The sequence below is a fragment of the Epinephelus lanceolatus genome, chromosome 4 (assembly GCF_041903045.1).
Source record: "Epinephelus lanceolatus isolate andai-2023 chromosome 4, ASM4190304v1, whole genome shotgun sequence".
In the NCBI taxonomy this organism is placed as follows: domain Eukaryota; kingdom Metazoa; phylum Chordata; class Actinopteri; order Perciformes; family Serranidae; genus Epinephelus; species Epinephelus lanceolatus.
The window spans coordinates 26394324-26417104 of NC_135737.1; the positions used below are offsets into that span (position 1 = coordinate 26394324).

General features: G+C 43.0%; 1 protein-coding gene across 2 annotated transcripts in view; it reads left to right on the forward strand.

Annotated features, from left to right (window-relative positions):
* Positions 1 to 22781, forward strand: part of npas1 (neuronal PAS domain protein 1) — an 83056-nt gene that overhangs the window by 12363 nt on the left and 47912 nt on the right. The window lies entirely within an intron of this gene.

Sequence of the window (22781 nt, forward strand, 5' to 3'; positions counted from 1 at the left end):
ACAACCTCTGCTCTTCATCACAGCGTGTCAAGAGATTGTGCGTGTATGTGTGTGTGCGCATGTTTGTAGATGCACGCTGCGTTCAGACATCCTGTATGCATGAAGATTTTGTTCATGGTTATTGTTGTGGGTTTATTTGTGTGCTCAGCCATGTTCTTGAGTGTGTTCACCTGCATCTGGGCGTCGGTGAATGTGCATGAGCGCACAACAACCACACGCACACACACATATCTCTATTAGCAGTAAGGTAGTGTTAACAGTGTTATGCCATGCGTGAACCTCCCCACCTTTCCCTCATATCTATGCAAAGCTGGGGTCCTGTCAATCAGTCACCTTGGTGACATAGAGCCCCACCTCCCCAATTAGAGCTGACAGGGCAGGATTAGGAGGGGGGCGGGCCCCCGCCGACCTGCCTACGTGTCAATCACGCGCCGGGCATCCACACGCCTGTTTACTGTCAGATCCCATCTCCGTCTGTCAGACTGCACGGCAACCGTCGCCCAGGGAGGAGAGGAGGAGGGTGGGGGTAGGCGGGGAGGGGGGAGGAGGAGATCTGATCAGAATTAACTATGCTTCTCCCCACAGACCGGCCGTGCTTTTAATTCATGAAAGGGATGAGAGGAAAGTGGGAAGAGAGAGGGAGTGATAGAGGGAGGAGAGCATTTAAAACCCAGAGCAGGGCCTTCTTTAGAAGTTTTCAGAGTGATGTTTCTTCTCTCCCTGACAATCACTTTTCTTCTCTCGCTGACTCTCCCTCCTGTCTCTCTCTCTCACTTAGACTTCTTTCGAAGGTGTGATTCATGCCGCCTTAGAGCCGCTACGATTTATCAACAGCCTTCCTCTCTCTCTCTCTCTGAAGTTGTTATTTGACCCTGGTTTTTTAAAGTCGCACAAATATGTATTAGTGTTTTTTTGAGTTAGAGAGTTAAGGTCAATTTATTTAGTTCTGCACATGCTCATGCAAATTTGTGTCTCTGTTTCGGTATGTGTCTGGGGATGAGGGTCCTGCCTACACACCTACAGTATGTGAATACATAATGCTGTTATGCTCCTCAGACTGTGTGTGCTTTAAAGCAGTGTCATGTGTGCAGAGTGTACATAATGCTAATGCGTGTGTGTTTGTGCGTGCACTCGCGGCTCTGTGGTCCCTGGTGTGTGTGCATTTCTTCTCTTTTAGGGTCTCTGGTGGTGGCCTCACTTTGACCCTGGTGCCCCTACTCTAATCCTTTAGCAAATGAGGGCTATGTGGGGCTGAAGGGGGTGTTTGGGGCTCTGCGCCAAGCCACAGTTCTAGTAATAGAGGACCAGAGCGAAGGTCCCGGGGTTGAGGGATAAAGCAGAGGGAAACAATAGATTGTACTGGAAGAAAGGGAAAGGATACTCCCAGCATTGTGTTGGCCAGCAGTGGTCATATGGGATGTTTAATTACCTCCATCAAAGAGACTGCTTTTATTGTCTCGTCATATTTAGTTGTTTTTTAGTTACCAGGATCAAATCTACAGATTTAGTTAGACTATAGTCCAAAAAAGGTTTGATTATTTATTTTTTGTGTGCCTGTGTGTGTGTGTGTGTGTAAATAGCTTCACAATATGGCCATTTATAAACCAGTTAAGCTTTTCTTAGATTCCTTGGTTCAACCCAAAAAAATGTTATGTACTCATTTTTATCGATGTCATGTTTTCCGTAGTTCCAAAATGTGGCCAAATTCCTGTAAACCTGGCTTACGTTTTCTTAACTGCACAATTGCAACCTCATTTAGATAAAATGTGAGCATCTCAACTCCAAGCAATCCTGTAAAATTTTATACTGTATCATTTATAGGTGGCGCTACAAGTAATGATCCTTTTAATTGGCTATTACTCACTGGTCATGAATCCAACTTGGCATAATTCAGCCTTGATCTCTAAAGAGTTAATAGCCTGACATCTTCGGACTAAATCACAAATGCGAGGGGCAGGCAAGGGGGCATTTTTATCGGCAGTACACCGAAATGCCTCTGGCTGAATTGGATAGATTTACAACCAATCAAAGCAACAAACCATGTGATGTAACAGTGAGTGATGGACAAATGTATACAGATTATAGTGTGCAGAGGTGAGCTGTGATGGTGCAGCATCAATATGTCTGTGAATGAGTGTTGCCATCAGAATTTAAAAATAATACTTAAACAGAAAGTTCATGTCAGCTGCAGCCATTTGGGTTGTTACTGGAAATGCCTCAAAGGCACTCCTCTTTACTGAGTTAGGTTTATGCTCACCGTAGTGTTCCTGGCACCAGGATGTGCTCGCAGAAAATGACTTCCTCGTGTATTCTGCGTAAAGTGTGAAGGCTCTGAAAGTCCCAATCATCGTCTGAAACTTCCCCCATATTAGATAGATGGTTGTGATTGGCCTGACCAGGGGCGGGGGGGGGGGGGGGGGGGGGGAATGCAGATTTATCTGTTTCCCCAGGCTAAAGAGTTAGCTCTTTAATAAGTAAATTTTTGGCCACTTGGGGGCAGCAGAAAAAAATTGTTAACTCTGACATATTATCACTTTTTAACTTGATATGACAAACTAGCAAATAGTTGCTTATGTACACATCCAACACTTTCGGAGCAACATTACCATTCATCTGGAGTCATGTTTCTGGTCACCTGGGGAATTGAAGTCCAATATTCGCTCTCATTTCGCTCTCTTTCTGAACTCTAACAACTCGTGAGGGAAACGTGTGGCTCGTTAGCTGTTAAATGCTCCACTACGTTCACTATGGCCACACTGTGACCATGGTGAGAGTGAACCGAAACATTAAAATTGTTGACCGGACAGCTAAACAATGAGATGAAACTCACTATAAAACTCAACAAACTCAACAAACTCAACAAAGCCAATGGGAGTTGTTTTCACATTGTCATTTAATACACTGTAATTTAAAAATACTGATTATAGCCACTTTAAAAAATGGAATGTCTTAGTTTTGTCCAAATCCAGTTGGGCATTAAAAACATTTTTCTGTGAATAAAATCGAGTATTTAGAGCATTTTTTGCTGCTCCCTGAGTTTCTAGTTGTCTCTGTTTCTTGCTTCCACAGTTTCTATATCTATTTGAATTTTGTTTGCATGATTGTCAAGGTGAATTAATAAATGTCAGTTTATTCTGTATAAACAGTTTGTCAGCCATCACGCAATATGCCGCTGACAGGTATACATGTACCATGTCATTTCTGCTGATAGCTGTATGTTCCCAGTATTTGTTGGTACCAGGCATATGTGGGGAGAACGTGTGTGTGTGTGTGTTTTGCATTAGAGATGCGTTGCAGGGTTGTGTCTGAGACGCAGCTCAGGTGTCTGTTGGTGTCTGTTGAACGACCTCGCTGCAGGGAACAGGCTATCAGGCTTAGAGGGAGGCTATCATGTTAATTACTTTACACACACCCCGCCAGCCAAGCGTGCAACACAACTGCTGAGCTCACACTCACACAAACACACTCACACATGCACCTGGGCACAAACACCATTTAGCACACACACACACACACACACACACAAGATCAGCCGTCTTTCTTTCATTTTGTCGTTTTTCTGTCTTCCCACTCTGGCTGTTTGAAGGCCTTGGACATCAATTCCCTTTTGCTTTCAAGAAAGATTGTTTTATATTCTAATCAATTCAAGTCCGTCCTGTGAAATTAATTGACATTCATTCAATGATTTTAAATTCCTCCGAGGCTGTTCTTTTGTTTCAGCCTGTCAGCGAGCTGCAAGTGAGATCGGGCTAAATGTTTTGTCATCTCACACTCCAGGGTAAGCCCGCTCCAAAGCGTGAGCCTGAGGTCAGCTTAACCTCCTCACAATCGTCGTCTTTACCTCTGGTGAAAGGAAGGGGGGAGGGCAATACAGATTCATGATCAGAAACTTGGGTGAAGCTCATTCTTCTTTGGCAGCCTTCATATGTCTCCTCAGGAGGATGTTTTTTTTTTCAGGATCATGTCAGTGGCTTTGAACGGCGGGTCCGGCGCTCTCAGGCCAGGGAAACAGCGGAGTGGTATTGGCTGGGGCAGGTTGATGCCTTTAGTTAAATGATGCTGGCACGCAGAGGGATTGCTTTGGGAAGTTGTCATCCATCATGATTTTAGAATGACTCAAAGCAGCACTCTGCTTTTGGGGTTATGGTCTGGGATCCATGATTGATGTGAAGTGGATGTGTGTGTTGGAGGGAGGAGTGAACGTGAGACTGTGTGTATTTGTGTGCTAAAAATAAGTAAAACTGTTCCTTTGGAGAAGTGTGTTTAATTTTTCCTCAGCTCCTTTTTTCATGTTTTGTTAAGGCAGTTAATGGAGACTCCGCTGATTAAAGTTACTCTAAATCAGATACTAATGATCAGTGCAACATTTTGTGAATCCTACCATGTGGCAAAATGTCTATGCCCATTTATCTTTGAAGGAGCTCCGATTCTTTCCCCCATTTTGTACGTGAGCACCTGTGCGTGTTCCATGGATGCACCCCTGTGTGTGCTTTATTGTATTTCTTTAAGCTGAAGCATTTTGTCCATCTTTGCCTTTCTCCCTCTCCCTCTTTCCAGGTTCAAGTCTCGCCTAAGTTCATTCTTCAATTAGCGTGATCCCGATATTCAGGAGAGATCATGGAGGGAGCCCCGCAAATCGATGTCCAATTAGTAAAGGCTCCCTAGCCCAGAGAAGAGGGGGACGACCGCTTTGGTCATTTTTAGAGAACAGGGGGCTGGGGTGGGGTCTGGAGTTGAACGGAGAGGTTTAGAGTAGCAGAGATAAAAAGGAAAAGAGAGGCGGCATGAAAGGAAGAACAGAAGTGGGTAAGAGGAAAGCATTCAAGCTCTGTAAGTGGGTGGAGGTGAGGAGGGAGCATCAGGGTCTGAGGAGGTGGGGTGTAGATGTTAGATGCTCAATCAAGCTGTGTGAGGACAGTGTAATTAATCCATTGAAGATGTCTGATTGCAGATGACTTTGGGAATACCAGAGTGGTGGCTGGGCCTGGGGGAAAGGGGGAGGGCAGGAACAAGATGGATGCAGGGATGCGGGGAGTGGAAAAGCGGAAGGGCAAACAGAGGGAAAGAGTGAGATTAATTGAGACAAGGGAGATACAGTACCTTTTAAATGAGAAGGATGAGTTTCAGTGACAATGTAAGAAAAGGAAAGAAAGGGGGGAAGAAAAGAAAGAATTGATCATGGCAGGGTTAGGTCAAAGCATCGCTCACAGCACTGTAGGGATAAAGACCTCCACCAGATGTCACATGTATGTAAAGAAAGAATCACGAGGCTTGCTAACTCATCCCTGAGTTTCTCGCTGCTAAAACACTCTCTTACGAGACAAATGAGTGTCTATCCTGTTCTAATGCTAATATGCTTTTAAGGCACTATTAGCCGGCAGAGTTTTGCTTTTATTTAATGGACTATTAATTTGTTTGAATGCATTTTGTCTCGGTGGCTACACTACAGAGTTGGCTTGGCTTTAGCTCAGCTCCTGCCGGCACATGATTTACTTACCCACAGCTATTTGGAGGCTAAGCCTTTATAATCTAATTAAATTTGATAAAGCAGAGTAATCATCAGAGTATTATGGCGAGTACTCATCATACTGATATGGTAATTTTGTTCTATCGTGATTGAATGTTTTCATTAAGGGCTTTTTTTTTCATGTCTGTGTTTAAAGCTGCATTCACTTTGTTGTGGTACGCTGTTCATAGCAAAGCAAATGTTTATTGTTTTCAGCAAGAGAATGACAGTAAACTGTGCTGGGTAGTCACAAGGCGCTACCTTTCACGTGTACAGGTGGAAAAATGCTGACAAAAGTTAAATTCTCTAAGTGTTTGAGTTCTTTCATGGCAGAGAACACAGAGTGGATCTTGACATGTCGCAGAGCACTTTTTCCCTCTCTTGACAATTGAAGTCAAATGGGTGCACACACCTGTACAAACAGTGCCGCCTGTAAGTAGGAGGACAGTGACATGTTTTTGTTGTTTGGCTCTGTGCTGGTTTTATTTTTTATTTGTTTGTATTTTCGTTCTGACATTGTGTCTTTTTATTTCTTTTACTCAAACCATTACTGTAAAGCACCCTCAGTCTATTCAATAAAGGTGCTGTATTACATTTACTTGATCCAACATATTAGATTTTAAACGAAACGATTAAAGCTGCTTTTAACTTTAGGTGTTTACATTTATATCAAGTGAATTGTGCTCAGATCATGGTGCTAACAGTGCAAACAATGGCAACAGTGCTGACAGAGCTAACAGTGTTAACATCTGAGGGAACCAGATGTTGGGCGCCAAACTTTCAAGCCAGGGCTTTCCATCCACGTAGGTCAGGATGGTGTTATCAGCACTTAAGTGAAGAACAGAGACGCTCGGATAACAACACACAAAGAGGGAAAATGGCGACACGGTGGTGCAGTGGTTAGTATTGTCACCTCACAGCAAGAGGTTCGAACTCCAGGGTGGGGGTGCCTCTCTGTGCATGTTCTCCTCGTGTCCCCAAGGTTCTCTCTGGGTACTCCGGCTTCCTCCCACAGTCCAAAGACATGCAGGTTAATTGGTGACTCTAAATTGGCTGTAGGTGTGAATCTGAACGGAATGGTTGTCTGTATGTTTCCACATACAGAGTACATGGGAACGAAATTGCGCTTTCTCACAACCCCAAGGTGCCATCAGACACGTACAAGTATGAAAATATTAAGATAAAAAGATATACACATCGCACATATATGTATATATACATACACGTGCACATATATACATATACATATTAATAAAGCGCACATGTAGAATGTAGAATATAAGACAGAAAAGTTCCAGCAGAGCCCATGACTACCCCGCCTCTCGCCGAATGTCACTTGGGATAGGCTGCTATATTAATGCTCTGAATGTCACATACAGCTCCTTTACAATACAGCACATGTCATCATATTGACATTTGGTGTCTAAGCCTTTGCGGTCAGTAACAACCCATAGACCTCAGCAGACACTTGGTATCATCCCTGGTGACACTCTACCAGATCTGTACTTTAACCAGCTTCACTTTGTGTTTGTTTCAGGGGTTTCTGCATTTGGCTAACTGAGCAATAACAGGTCAATCATATTTCAATGTTTGTCCCATAAACACTTTGCCTTGTCTATATAATTATTAGGGCTGTCAAGCAATTAAAACAAATGATCTAATTAATTACATGCTCTTTGATTAATTAATCTCAATTAATCACATACATCAATTTTTGCTGTGAAACTACTTAAAAATTTTCAATTCAAATGTGTCATAGTAAAGCTGCTGGATTTTGGACACAACAGTCCCCCTGTCCTCTCCCACCAAAACTGGGCTGCAGTCCATTGCAATCCATTTTGCAAGGGAGTTAGTTAGTCAGTTGCAGGTAGACTTACTCAGTTTGCGTCTGAACACCTGGTCAAGTGTGGCTTGACAAGGCTAGATGCTAGCACTAGCATCAGAGGCTGTGCTAGCTCGGACCTCTGGGTTTGCTGCTAAGTGCTTTGCGTTGATTATGATATTTCAGGCTTTAAGTACTCCAGTGGTACAAAAATCCTTGCTGCAGAAATTGCAGAGATGGTGCTCCTATCAACAGTTAAATCTGGGTGTTTTTTAAATGTAAGTATTCCATTAATTGGGCCAAGCAGCATCATCTCGTCTGCCTCCATAATGTGACAAAGCCACTGTGGCCTTCAATGACACTGGGTCTAAGGGCACCACGGAACATGATTAATCAGCGTTCATTTTTTAAACATGTTATTTTTTCAGTGATTAATTAATTGCAATTAAGGTGTTATTTTGACAGCCCTAATAATCATATTTATTTTTGTTGCTGCTGTTTTGTCCTTTGTATAAAAACTGATAACGATTCCTAGACTGTTCACTAAACTAAATTAAACACTACTGAAAAGCTTAAGATCAGCACTTGAACCTCATTTCAAATCCAACCCTGAGTATAAAACATACAGCTACTTCTATACTCCACAGTACATTTTTCCACTTGCTGCCATCTTCTAATAGAGATAAGGTGCTAAATGAACATCTGTTTTCTTCAGACCGTCGTACAGTCTGAGAGAGGAAGATGAAATTCCATGTTTTGGTTCGGCTGCACTCTTCCATTTTCCCTCCTTGTATTCATTTACAGAAGGAATTACGTTTAATAATTAATGCAAAAAATGCAACCTTTAATACATTCAATGAATAATTGAAAATGAACATGATACTATTTAAATGGATTGCTTTTTATGTATCTGCATGCACCGGATGGTCAAGGCTTGTGTTTATTAAAATCACCATGGCAACAAAGAGGGAGTTTGCCTTTGCACTTAGCTGACATCCTGCAACACTGACCCGCAGCACTGTGTTTACACTCAGCGGCGCTGTCATAGAATTTAATTTTAAATTTAGATTAGCTCACTATTCTATGATACATTTAACATTTTAATGAAACGATCTAATGAGGTGATTATAGCAGGAATGAATGGTGAAAAAATATGTGAGCATGTGTTTCAGGGTTGCAGCAACACAGGTGTGCACGAAATGCTTCCTGAATCTGTATTTATTTACTGTATGTCTGCTGTTATTGACAGATAAATCTGATGTGTTACTTAAAAAGTCACGCAGACATACCTGCCAACATCATGATACACACTAGGTAGTTTCATGACTCACTTCTGGCAGTCATGGCTGGAGTCGGCGGTGAACAGTATAATTTCTAGGGGAGACTACAAGGGGCACATGAGGTGTTGAATGAAAATAATGCGAAGAGAAAGGGGGCAAAATAGAAATTAGTGGAGAGAAAGATAAACAGAAAGATGACAGTGTGAGATAGAGTGATAGGGAGATACAGGAAGACTGCAGAGAAAATTGTCCAGAGTGTAGAAAAACAGTGACAGGCAGTGGCAGAGTGGAGGGAGAAATGTAACAGACAGACTCAGGGAGAGCGAAGGAGAGAGAGACAGGCAGAGACAGACAGAGCGAGAGATAGACAGTGACAGAGGGAGAGATAGACGAGCTGTGTGAGGATGCAGAGAGTGTCCCCCTCTCTCGGCTGCTGCCAGAGGCAAACAGACAGCCTCTCTGCTGGTGGAATGCTAATGCAACAAGCTGCTCCTCTCTTGTCTTCCCTCCCTTCTTTACCTTTCTTCTTCTTTAACTCTCCTCTGTGCAGAAAGTTTAGAGACTATAGACACAAGCATAGACTTTGATAATGGAGACCCCGGTGCTTTTATATTATTTGCACTTTGCAGATCCATCTGTGTGTGTCAGTTCTGCAAATCGGGCGAGGTGAGCAGCTTCACATCGGAAAATAATGATTTTAATGGGAGATTAGTTGGGTGTGAATGTGTGCGTGTTGAGCGGAATCTTAGATGAGTTATTATTTGACCTCTCTCCTGCACCCCACCCCCCCCCAAGTCTTACTCTGACATCATGTTTGTCTGCAGCTCAGTAGCCATGGCTACCACGGTGTCAGTGGGGGGTCGCCATGTCACGGGCCAATCGCAGGTCAGTCAGTCGACCTTTCTCTGTCTGTGTCGCAGTCGGCTGACCTCTGACCCCCAGCCCAAAAGAGAGACACAAAGCAGTTGTTCGGGGACGATAAATGTCTCCTGGCTTTATCGAGCAGGCAGGTTGTTAACTTCCATCATTTAAGACATTCACATCACACCACACGGAGAAAGGCCCGCACGTAAAGACCACGCTTATTTTTCCTCTCAAACTCCGTCACATTTTCCCGCTGTAGCGACAGTCATCAGTTTTCAACTTCAGGCAGGACATAACCTTGAGTGGAGCAAGCCGGCTGAGCCTGTCTCCCACCCCCCCACCCCGCCCAGTCTGTCTGTCTGTCTGTCTGTCTGTGCCGAGATGGCAGCTTCTGAGAAATGGCGGCACACTCTGAAGTGTGATCCATTTAGATAGTGGCGAGGTTCACTCCCTGCGCACACGCACACATGCATGCACTCTGATGCTAAACACACACAGCGCAACAAACAAACACGGGCAAACACACAAATCTGTGCGCACACGGACACAAAGAAACAGAAACAGATCTCTCTTCTCTCCACACACACACACACACACACGGCAGTCTCTTGACATACACTTGCTTGGTTGACAAGTCATCTCAGATAAGCTTGAGTGACAGGTAGGGAGTGTTGACTACTAGTGTGTGTAGAGCGCTCTGGTAGATATCGCCACCTTATGATTATTGTATTATACAGTATTTACTTAATCAGATTTGTATTATTTGTTTTAAAATAACAGGAATCCATTTCCAACAGATGCGGCGACGATTATTTTTTTTCCATTTTGCTCTTTCCGTGGACTTCATCTTGTACTGGGTATATATATTTTTAAGACACTGTCTCCCCCTGTTTCATTTTGGTTGTTAATTTCCCTGCCACCTTTTTCTATCTCTGCTCAAACATATTGCATTGCCTCCGTCATCTAGAGAGAATCTTGTCACTTTTTTTGGCACCAGATGTATGTTCAAGCTATATTTTGAGGATTCAGGCCTTGTATACCCGCTCGCTTACACTCCCTCCCTCCACTCCTTCTATATCCCCAGGCCTCCCCATGCTCCATTCCTCTATTTTCTTATCTACTTTCTTCTCCTACTTGCTCCTCTATGTCATTGCCAAATCTCTTATGTCTGCTCCTCTCTGTCTTCTCCTCTCCCTCCCTCCTACCTCTCTCTGTTTCTTTTACACAACCCCTTCTCTCTCTATCAGTCTCTCTATTCTGTGACTGCTCTGGCTGGTCCCCCTGTGGCACACCGTGTCGTGTCCCTAATTTATTTATAATTAGTGCTCTTTGTCGGGATGCGCGGGGAATGTTAAAGTACACGCCACCTCGCTCTGGGTACAAATAGGCTGGTGTTCCTCCATCCTCCCCACCCGCCCCAACTGCCCAACCGACACGGCCACTGGGATGGACAGATCTTACATCCCGAACCCAGGCTCTTAAAATTATAACGACTCCACAGAGGAGACGGCAGTGCACTGCAAGAAATCTCCATCTTATCAAGTCTTTACCTGAGTCCTAAAACACTTATTTTGTTGGGACAAGTTAGCGCAAATCACTCTGTTATGGATTTTGTACTAATTTTCTAAAAGACTGTCTGTATCAAAGAAGGGGAAGGTAGTTGATTGCATTAAAATCAAGTAAAAATGCAGCTTGATTATGGAAGAAAAATATTCCCTCTTCCTCCACTTGCATTGCTTACGATTTTATTTCACCTTTTTTAAGGAAATAAGGCTTTAAGACAAAAACGACTTCATAACAAGGAGAGTTTACACCCTGAGTGACACCTGCTGAGATACAGATACACATTGTCAGTGCGCTCACCTGTGCAACGCCTGAATGCAAAACAGAATAACAAGATGGGACAACATGTAATCTGAAAGTGTAATTTATTAAACATCCTGTTGAATTTTAATGGCCATCACTTGTAAAGTTGAGTTGTTTTGGGGGTTTGAGCTGCAGAAAAAAAAATTATATTTTTTTTATCACACCGCATTAATGTCAACGCTGTCTTTACACATAACGTACATGACCAGGAATGACGGCGCTGACAGGACTCGCTGAGTGTGTGTGTGATCAGCCAGGAAGAGCTTTTGTCCTTGGGCTGAGAGGGCACCTGGCTCCTCTTCCCGTCCTTGTGATCTCTCTGTTCCCTCTCTCTCGTGCCGCTCTATCCCTTCTCTATCTGTCTCTTCCTCTCTTCTCTCGGCTCCGATCCCTTCATCCCCCCATCTCGCGTTCTCCCTCTCCTCTGCCCAAGGCGATGCCGTCCTGCAGGCTTTGATCAGGGGGCCAGGGAGGAGAGAGGAAGTGGGTCAGAAAGTTGTGCTGGAGACTGCAGGAGAACAAGGCTGGAATATCGAGTAGGTGAGGCTGGGAGAGGGAGCGAGGGAGAGATGGGGTAATCTAGTGAGAAAGTGATAGAGGGGGAGAGGGGGAGATAGCGGGGGGAGAAAGAGGAGGGAGGGAGTAGGTAAAGAGGAAGAGAGGGAGGGGTGAAATGGGGCAACTGTGAGAGGCAGCGCGAGGGAGGGGGTACTGCCTGAACTAAAAGAGTAGAAGGAGATAAAAAGAAAATGAAGAGAGCAACAGGAGGAGATAGAGGAGAAGGACGTGGGAAAGGAGAGGTGTCTTCATTTACTGAGAGGAAAAAAAGACAACACATTTGTCTTGAACGTGATGCTCAGCATTTAAACAGCAGGTTGGAGGATAAGGCCCTGTTTTAACTAATCTACACAGCACAGGACAGATAGTTCAGCTCACTGTGTGTGTGTGTGTGTGTGTGTGTGTGTTTGCATCGGCTTCTCTGTGTTTGTGTGTGTTGCTGGCAGTATAGCGCTCGACTGTGGCTCTTTGTTTTTTTTTTTTAAAGATCATTAAGATGCATGGTTTATTAATATTCAGATCAAACCATTAATATTCGCCGAGTGTTTCTGCTCTCCTTGTGTCGTCAGCTCACCTGGGACCAGGGAGGGCAGAGGGGGGAAGAATGGAGGGGGGGGATATGGGAGGAGGGGAGGAGGGGGCAAAAGATGGAGTGATTTAGTGGGACTTGTAGAGACGAGGGGAGCAGAAGGTACAGTAGAGGTGGTGGAGGTCCTGTGAGGGGTCGGGAGTATTGTGATGGACAATCTGGCCCGCGCGGGGCTGCGGAGAGGGGGGTGGAAGGTTGGGGTGTGTGAGGGGGTCCACCGCTGGGACTGTGAGGTGAGAGGGGTGAGGGATTTTAGGGGAAAGCAGGGAAGCAGAGGGGGTTTGGTTCTGGAGTAATTGGGCCAATGGGAGGCTAACCATAAGCATACACACACACACACACACACACACACACATGCACAGGCACGCACATTAAACAATACAAAACACACACGTTTATATACACTTTTAAGTCCACACATACAGATTTATATTTATACAGTCACACAAATATATCTTTAATTTGGGTCCATGAAAAACAAATGTGCTCACCTTCCTTGTATTTCTAAGCACATGAAAATTTAAATGTGCACGAATACTTCATATACTCACATTTTGGGCTACAACTAATGATCTTTTTCATTTTCGATTAATTTATCAATTTCCCAATTCATTGAACCATTTGGTCTAGAAGAAAAAAAGTTGTTTTAAAATGTTTTATCTGACCAACAATCCAAAATCAGACTATTAAATTATAGTAATATGTAAGTGGGAAAAATCCCAACACATTCTCACTCCCAGCTTGCCAAAGACCGACACTTGGTCAGTGGCCCTAAATGTCAAACTGTGACACTTGTAGTATCCCTCCAATGCCGGTTTTGGACGTTCAAGGATGGTGTGTCAATTTATGCTGGTTACATGCATTGTGTCTTTTTATAATAGACTTTAAACGTTGGTAAACCACTTTGTTTTTAGGTTTACTTCCTTAGGTTTAGGCAACACAATTCCATGGCTAAGAAAGGAAACATAATGGTCTGGTTTAAAATAACTACATTTGTTAATAATATAATGTAATGTCAAGTGACATATGTCACTTAAGCGTAGCATGTAACATTTACCAGCACACAGTCATTAAAGTAACTTGATTGACTTCTGGTTTCAGACAGGATAAAAACAGCGGTCTCCTGGGTAAAAGTCTGAAGTTTGTTTGACCAATCCACTAGGGGTTTAACGATCCATCGATCTGGATTGATATATCGATATGATCCAGTTTCATCGATGCAAAGTGAGAGCATGGATCCATATTATCATCTTTTGGATGTGCTTTTATTTTGAAAATCTGTGTCACCATCAAACAGCGGCAGGCAGACGGCAGGAAAGCCAAGAGAAAGACGATGAGGATAATGTTATACACTCGAGAATAAATCAGCACAGTGGAAATATTTTGGATTTCGGAGAAAATACAGGACAACAGACGGAGCACATGCCGTATGTAAACAATGATGCTATGAAATAAAAACACGACATAACGTTACCTGCTTGGACGGGCATCTCACTCTGCTAACTTCTTGCTACAGCAACATTAGCCGCTCTGTTTGGCTGAAAAAACGTGCATGTAGGCTGATATTCAACCATACTGTTGTGTCGGGAGGTGCAGTGACTTAAACCACCAATGAGTAAGAAAAATAATAACGTTACATGTAATCTGTTAAGCTACGAGTAGAGGAAAAAGTCTGCTACCTGCGAGGCTAATTTATGTAATGTAAACATGCTTAAGCTAATAATGGCCGACTAGCAAAAATAGTTGTTTTGTTGTTTTTGACAGTTATAACTGAGCTGAATGTGATACTTTTGCTTTGTTTTGTCGTTGGGAGAAGTTTGCCTTCAGGATTTAGGCCAGATAGACCTGAGGTTTTAGGAAGATGATTGGGTTAAAGTGAAAAGGTTTCTTCCAGAAACGACTCTCTTGCAGGAAGCCCTGAAGGTTAACGTATCCCATGTGCTGTTATGTGTTAATGGAGTTAAAGTAAACTTCACTGCACTGAACCAGTTACAGTTATTTACATAATTTATGTGTTGCTTTTATCGCTTATGGCCAAAAGTAGAAAAGTAAGGGGTGGCAGCTGCTTCTGTAACTGATTCTGTTAAATGGGCAGATAATTTCGTCTCATTTCAATTGCAGGCCCTGAAATCACACTGAATCAAAATCATATTGTGGCTTTGTGATATCAGCAAATATCGCGTTGTTGTCCAAAGATTAGACATAATATCGTATTATGATGAAACTGGTGATTTACACCCCTACCATCCACTTCCTCTTTCACCCTGTGTGGACTTTCTTGCTCTTTATACTACAGCCATTGCTTGGGGCGTCAAAAAATTCCGCCACTTGGTGTGTCTCATACCAAGCAAAGGATGCCTCTGTGTGTCGGTATTTGAGTTTGGAGTGGGACTGCTTTGAAAATCCTCACACTTGAGATGCTGCAACCAGTATTTTTACTTTAGTTTGATAAATGACTTTTACAACAACTAATCAATTATCACAGTTGTTGTGAGTTCATTTTTTTCCTATCTAATAAATTATCAACTCATTGTTTCAGCTCCGTGCTTACATTTAAGTACGTGCACTTCATGTAAGCATACATGTACCCACACACACACACACACACACACACACACACACACACACACACACAGTAAGCCCTCCAGTCAGCTCCAGATACACTCAGGCATGCACAAAAGCGGACAGCAAATTAAAGTGGTAATTACTTTTAAGCCCAGAAAGGTGAAGGATTGTATGGCAGGGAGCAATGGGTCACTGTTGAATAGAGAATAGCGGAGCAGGCAGACAGTGTGAAAGGCCGATATGCATCTCAATGAAATATGGAGGAGCATACTCAACAAAAGGCGAAATGGCTCCTTAATGGCCACATGCCCTCAAAGAATTATTGTCTGATAGATTTGGAATATTATCTACTCTATGGCAGTTATCTTAAACACCCTTTTATACTTATCATCCGTGTGTGCTGCTGAGGGGAAGGTGAAGAAAATGTTGTGTTCTGCCGGGCTAAATTTTCATAGTCTTAAATACTTCACTTACGGCTAGCGGCTCGGGGGAAGTATTTTATTTCGAGACAGAAGCTGATGGCAGAAGGAAACTAATGATTTTTAATGTTGCAGAAATGCTGCATCCTATCAATACCATCGATACCTTTAAAGACAAATATTATTTTTAACAGATTTGTATCAAGGCTCCCCTCTGATACTCAGGGGTGTTCCTGCAGTTTATTCTGGCTTTTACTACAGGTCAAAACAATACTGCTTCCTACACTTCACATAATGCAACCTGATGGTGTACACTGCCTGGCCAAAAAAAAAGTCGCCACCTGGATTTAACTAGGCAAATAGGTACGAGCCTCCTATTGGATAATTACTGCATGGGCGATTATCTTTCAGCTGGCAACACGTTATTTAACCCCAACTGGTGCAATGAGTTGCTTCACATTTCCTAAACAACCATGTCGAAAGACACATCCCGTGGTCGTGGAAAAGATGTTAGTCTGTTTGAGAAGGGTCAAATCATTGGCATGCATCAAGCAGAGAAAACATCTAAGGAGATTGCAGAAACTACTAAAATTGGGTTAAGAACTGTCCAACGCATTATTAAAACCTGGAAGGATAGTGGGGACCCATCGTCTTCGAGGAAGAAATGTGGCCGGAAAAAAATCCTCAATGATCGTGATCGGCGATCACTTAAATGTTTGGTGAGATCAAATCGAAGAAAAACAACAGTAGAACTCAGGGCTATGTTTAATAGTGAAAGTAAGAGCATTTCCACACGCACAATGCGAAGGGAACTCAAGGGATTGGGACTGAACAGCTGTGTAGCCCTAAGAAAACCACTAATCAGTGAGGCTAAACGGAAAAAAAGGCTTCAATTTGCTAGGGAGCATAAAGATTGGACTCTGGAGCAATGGAAGAAGGTCATGTGGTCTGATGAGTCCAGATTTACCCTGTTCCAGAGTGATGGGCGCATCAGGGTAAGAAGAGAGGCAGATGAAGTGATGCACCCATCATGCCTAGTGCCTACTGTACAAGCCTGTGGGGGCAGTGTTATGATCTGGGGTTGCTGCAGTTGGTCAGGTCTAGGTTCAGCAACAGTATGTGCTCAAAGAATAAGGTCAGCTGACTACCTGAATATACTGAATGACCAGGTTATTCCATCAATGGATTTTTTCTTCCCTGATGGCACGGGCATATTCCAAGATGACAATGCCAGGATTCATCGGGCTCAAATTGTGAAAGACTGGTTCAGGGAGCATGAGACATCATTTTCACACATGGATTGGCCACCACAGAGTCCAGACCTTAACCCCATTGAGAATCTTTGGGATGTGCTGGAGAAGGCTTTGCGCAGCGGTCAGACTCTACCATCATCAATGCAAGATCTTGGTGAAAAATTAATGCAACACTGGATGGAAATAAATCTTGTGACATTGCAGAAGCTTATTGAAACAATGCCACAGCGAATGCGTGCCGTAATCAAAGCTAAAGGCGGTCCAACGAAATATTAGAGTGTATGACCTTTTTTTTTGGTGGTGACTTTTTTTTTGGCCAGGCAGTGTATTATTGGTCTAACAAGTACTTGCCAAGACTACTAAACTGATTTTTATGTATAAAATTGGCACAGTGCCCCTTTAGGTTACTTCCATCAGGAAGAAATCATCTCTTTGGTTGGCCAACTTAAACTTGATGATGAGAAAAGATGATGTGATGAGAGCGTAGTTACATGTGTTAGATCATTTTCTACAGCATACACTGCTTTATGTTGAATGTTTTTCAAAGAAACATTATCATCTAAAAGAGGAGGACCATTTATTTGTTAAATGTTGATTGTTTTCTCTTTGTGTGGTCTGTACATTCAGTTTACTGTATGTTAAAATCTAAATATGTGTATGTGTGATGTAGCCCAGTCTATTTTGGGAAGTATTTCAGCGGAGCAACTTCATTTTAATTCACTGCACAAACACGGTGTGTTTTAGCTGTAAAGAGTCTGCCAGTTTTCACCGTGTTTACTTCCCACAGAAACAGAAAGCAGTCTGTGGTAGTTCAGAAGACACACAGTAAATGTGATCAGTGTTAAACATTCAATTGCCACATGTTGTTCTCCCTGTCATTTAGGATCGCTAACCTCAGCTAAAGGTGTTGATTGAAGTTCTTAGATTTAAAAGCTTTTCGTTGATTTAACAATTTTCTTTTTTTGTTAAATCACTGTTTCCAATGTCAAAAATGAACATTTACCCTCAGATTCAGTTCATTTTTTAAAGCTCCTTTTCATTCTTTTCTTGAAGTAAATATGTAATATTCTTAAAGAAATTCTTCACCCCCAAAATGATCATTTGTGTATGAATTACTCACCCCATGTTACTTTTAATGCAAGAGGAAAATTTTGTTTTTCTTGCAAAACTGAGAAAAATCTTTCGTGAATTAAAGTCACAGGGATCCTTGACTAACAGCAAATCTATATCAAAATATCTGTTGACAAACTCTCACACAACTCCTGCAGTATATTCCAAGTTTCTTTTATCCAGTTGCATTCTCAGTACTTCCCAAACTCAAGCATTTACCCTAAAACCATAATATTTAAAACATAAACAGCACAAGCGCGCTACTCGTTATGTGGCAATGTTTTGGGGTGAGTAAAAATGTATATGTTTGGGAAGTACTGAACATAAAACTGGATAAATGAGTCTTGGATTATACTGCAAAAATTGTGTGAGAGTTTGTAAATGGATGTTTGATAAAGTTTTGCTGTTGTTAAATGGAGCTCCCTGTGACTTCAATTCATTAAGACTTTTTTCTGTTTTTGGATTCTTTGTTCACCGTGGAGACTCGAAAGTTTTCTTCATGAATTCACCCTATCTTATTAGGGTTTATCTGGTACTGTTTGTAAGTATGCTAGCCAGCAAAAGAGAAAGTAAAAGCCAACCCCAGATTCACTCTCATTTGGCGTTTTGCCTCATTGTATTTGTTTTTTATGGGGTTTTTTTTTTGGCACTGCGTTTCTTGGATGCCTGCTGCTCACAGTCTGGCATCTGGTCCCTCCCTTTTTATAAAGCTTCAACCTCACCTGATCGCTGTAAGGGTACACGTCTATAAACATCTGGAACACAGAAAATAAGAAGGAAATACAGACAGAGGGCAGAGTCTCTGCAGCCACACACATCTAGTGGGTTTTAAGTCATTGAAAAGAATTAGTTATTTTGCATGTCAAGATTTTAGACACAAAACAAGTGATAATCTTCTGAAATATGATGCTTGTATAAATTAAACTATTCAAATACAACTGTAGTAGCACAGTAGTTGTAATTAGCTTTACCTCGTCCAGCTACAGTAAATTAATAATAACTTGAAAAGTCTATTTTGCAGAATGAGTCATTTTACTTTTAATTATATTCCTCTGCTACGACATGTTTTTAGTTTCTCTTCTTCCATCACTGGCCTCTTTGAACTGTGTGTCTGAAAAAGGCAGTTTCCTGTCACTACATCGAACTGACCACAGCCGATAGCATGTGTAGACAAGCGGAGAAACAAGGCCAGACATGGGTGTGACTGTCTCGCTGACTGCAACAGTCGTCACACGCTATTCCACATGCATGTGCAGACACACACACACACACACACAGAAACACATACACACTCTGACTAAGGATTTTTACTCTTATTTACCCACTTGATTCAATTACATTTCTCATCCATCAGGCCGGGTTAATTCTTCAGCCTCAGGTTGTAGTTTTTCTTACTTCCAGGAGCACCCTGATTTGTGAAGGGAACACCTGTAATACTGCTCCGCGAGGCAAGCCTCCGGTACTAAACTAAGCCTGTGAGGGCTCAAACACACGCTGACACACACACACTGACACACACACACAGAGTCAGATATTCCCTGCAAGTCTCCTTCAAGGACGCCTGGGGAAGACTTGGAGGACAAAATCACACACTCCCTCTCCCAGTGTCTCAGACGCACTGCACTTCTAATGCAGACAGAAAGCCTCCTCCAAAGAGACTAGGCACACAAAAACTCTCTCCTGCGCAGACACACACTTACACTCTCACACACTTAAACACACAAATACCCTGAAAGGCCCTTCCACCTTCCCATCCATGTGAGAAAAGCAGGACATTTTCTGTTTGTATTGTTTCTCTTATTGTCGCTCTCTCCTGCTCTCAGCTGTTTCAAGCTGTTGAGTGTATGTGTGTGTATGTGTGTGTGTCTGTGCAAAGTGGAGGGGGCTCACTGGGACTCTTTGACGACCTCATTCACTCCCCCCCCCCCCCCCCCCCCCCAGCCACACCATAGCCGACATGCCCAACAATGAGGCAGGAGGGTGGGAGTCGGACAAAAACCACTGAATGCGTCTTCATTTGCCTGAACTTTTCACACGTCTTTTTCCTTTTGTTGCGGGCCGCCCGTTCACTACAGTGCTGCGAGCCGCTCGGCCAGTTTCCGCTGGCAAGACAGCCAACCAAAGCAGCACCCCCCCCTCCTCTCCTCTTCTGACACCCCTCTCCCCTCCTTTCCACAATGTTAAGCCCATTTTTAGCTTGACATAATCTGAAATGGTACTTAAGTGAATTTATGTCTACCTCAGTGCATTAACTTCTGCTATTTCCTCCTTTATGTTGCTGTTTTTTTTTTTGTAGTGGGTGCAGCGACTGGAGGCAGCAAGAGGGAGGGAGAGATTTGAAACTCAGACCACGGAGTAGACAGCCTATCAGTATTCAGTAGAGAAAGTGAGTGATGGAGGGAGAGAGAGAGACGGAGAGGGAGAGAGAGAAAAAGGAGGAGGGGGTGATGTATCAATATTCTGAGTAGTGTTTGAGGGCAAGGGGAACGAACAGAGGAGAGGGGGAAGGGGGAGAAGGAGGGAGGGAGATTGGTGGGAGAGAGAGTACTTGAGTGAGTCTCTGAGTGTGATTATTTGTTCACATATACGCTCGCATGTGTGTGTGCGTGCGCATCCGCAAGTATGTGTACGTGTGTGGGTCTGAGCACATGTTGACTATAGGTTGCACATACAGAACATACAGACGCTCAGTGGAGGAATATAACTAAATACAATTAAAACACTGCACAGTTTTGAGGTACTTGTACCTTACTTGAGTATTTCCATTCTATGTTACTTTGTAGACTATGTCAGAGTGAGTTGGCAGCAGAATTCATACATGTATTAGCAGAAATCACTGACACATCAAGCCAGTGGTCAGACGGTGGTCAGCGTCACGCCATCAGTGAGTGGCTGATACCTAGTTTTGTGGTGTGTCCCCCGTTGTTGGCAATAGTCAGCCCTCGTTTGCTATTTTTCAGCTAATTCAGCACGTTGAATTGCGAAGCCTGTCAATAAATGAAATCACACTGACTGACAGTTCAGCTCAGTGCACGGGAGACTGAGACACAAGTGTCCCGATGCGACACAACAGTTCTTTGATGTCAGCTTGGTGTGTCTGGCCGTTAAAGGTGCTCTGGAAAGTAAACAAAAAAATTTGTTTCCCTTCAGTGCTGCTCACCAAAATGTATCCCTAAGCTCTGACAAATGTGTGTTGTGCATTTCCTGCCTTATAAAACTAGTTGTTCACTAGTTTGCAGTCTTCTTCTGCATATCTTAATGTGTTATCGCCACCTGTAGATTAGTGGGATAGTGTGAAACCTTTGGCAGGAGAGTAGTGTGTCATCCCTGTGTGCATGCATGCGCTTAGGAAGAGACAAACAAAAAAAAACACTCAGAAAAAAAAACTACTAGAGGTCAAAAACTCCACAGGGAACCTTGGAGCAATTTGGTTTAAGCAGTAAATTTATTAAGTGGTTAAAGGTTCTTTATGGTTATGGATCTAGACGGTCCAGAAACATCGAGGTGCTGAGTAGCATCAGTTCCTACTGTCTCCACTGCTGTTTGCACCGGCAATTGAGCCAATACCTGTAGTAATATGTTTCTTTTTTTAAGCTTCCAAAGCAAAGGCAAAAGTAGTGGACATTGCTGTGTCACAATCCAGATACTTCCATGCAGTACACTGTGTACACTACATCACACAGTACGTCATTTTCTACAGGGTAGTGTTGTTTCAAATTGAACATGGCTGTTGTGCACTTACCATAAATGACAATCACATCTACTTTTTAAATGGCAAATTGCAACTGGATAGAGCATTACAACCAACAACCGACTGCTATTGTCGCCAACCAAAATATCTGTCGGCTTGTTAACTTGTTCACAGCACCAACCGCTGCAGCTTCCTCAACCGCCATTTTCACAAGTTTGATTGTCCCTCCCCTTGTGCTATCTAGTAAAGATGGTGAACATTGAGGGTTAGAAGTGTCCAGTGTTCAATTAAATTTTTGATATTATTTATAAAGCCCAATATCACAAATCACAATTTGCCTCACAGGGGCTTTACAGCATACGACATCCCTCTGTCCTTAGGACCCTCACAGCAGATAAGGAAAAACTCCCCAAAAAAACTTAAACATGAAAAAAAATGGTAGAAACCTCAGGAGGAGCAAGTGAGGAGGGATCCCTCTTCCAGGACGGACAGACGTGCAATAGATGTCGTACAGAACAGATCAACATTAGAGCAGTAGCATATATGTTGTAAGTATATATATAGTAGGAGGCACCAGGCAGGACCACAACAGCAGTGTAACCTGGACCACGATCCAGGCATAGTCTGGACTCGAGGGAACTTGCGAGATAGTGGAGCACAATGACTCCAGAGAGGAAGCTGAGTTCATGATATGCAGTAATAGGACATGACTGTTAGCAAATGAAGAACAACCAACTTTTCAGAAACAGAAAGAGAAGGAGAAAAAAAGAGTAGGGACTCTGTGTATGATAGGAGGTCCCCTGGCAGACTAGGCCTAAGTCAGCCTAACTAGGGGCTAGTCCAAAACAAGCCTGAGCCAGCCCTAACTATAAGCTTTATCAGAGAGGGAAGTCTTAAGTCCACTCCTGAATGTGGAGACGATGTCTGCCTCCAAGACCGAAACAGGAGGATGATTCCACAGAAGTTTTCCACACTCAACTTTTTGACTGTTATGTTTACACCATCTGGGTACTCATAGTGCATTGCATTTTGCCATACTTTTCAGTATGAAAACACTTACGCACTTAAAATAGCAAGTGTAAGTATGCAAAGATGCAAATTGTGACAGCTTGTTGTAGTTTATGGAGCCCCTCTGTGCGGAGCTTGCATGCTCTCCCTGTGTCAGTGTGGGTTTTCCAGCTTCATCCTGCAGTCTTAAGACATGCAGGTTAATTGGTGTCTCGCAATTGGCCGTAGGTGTGAATGTGAGTGTGAATGG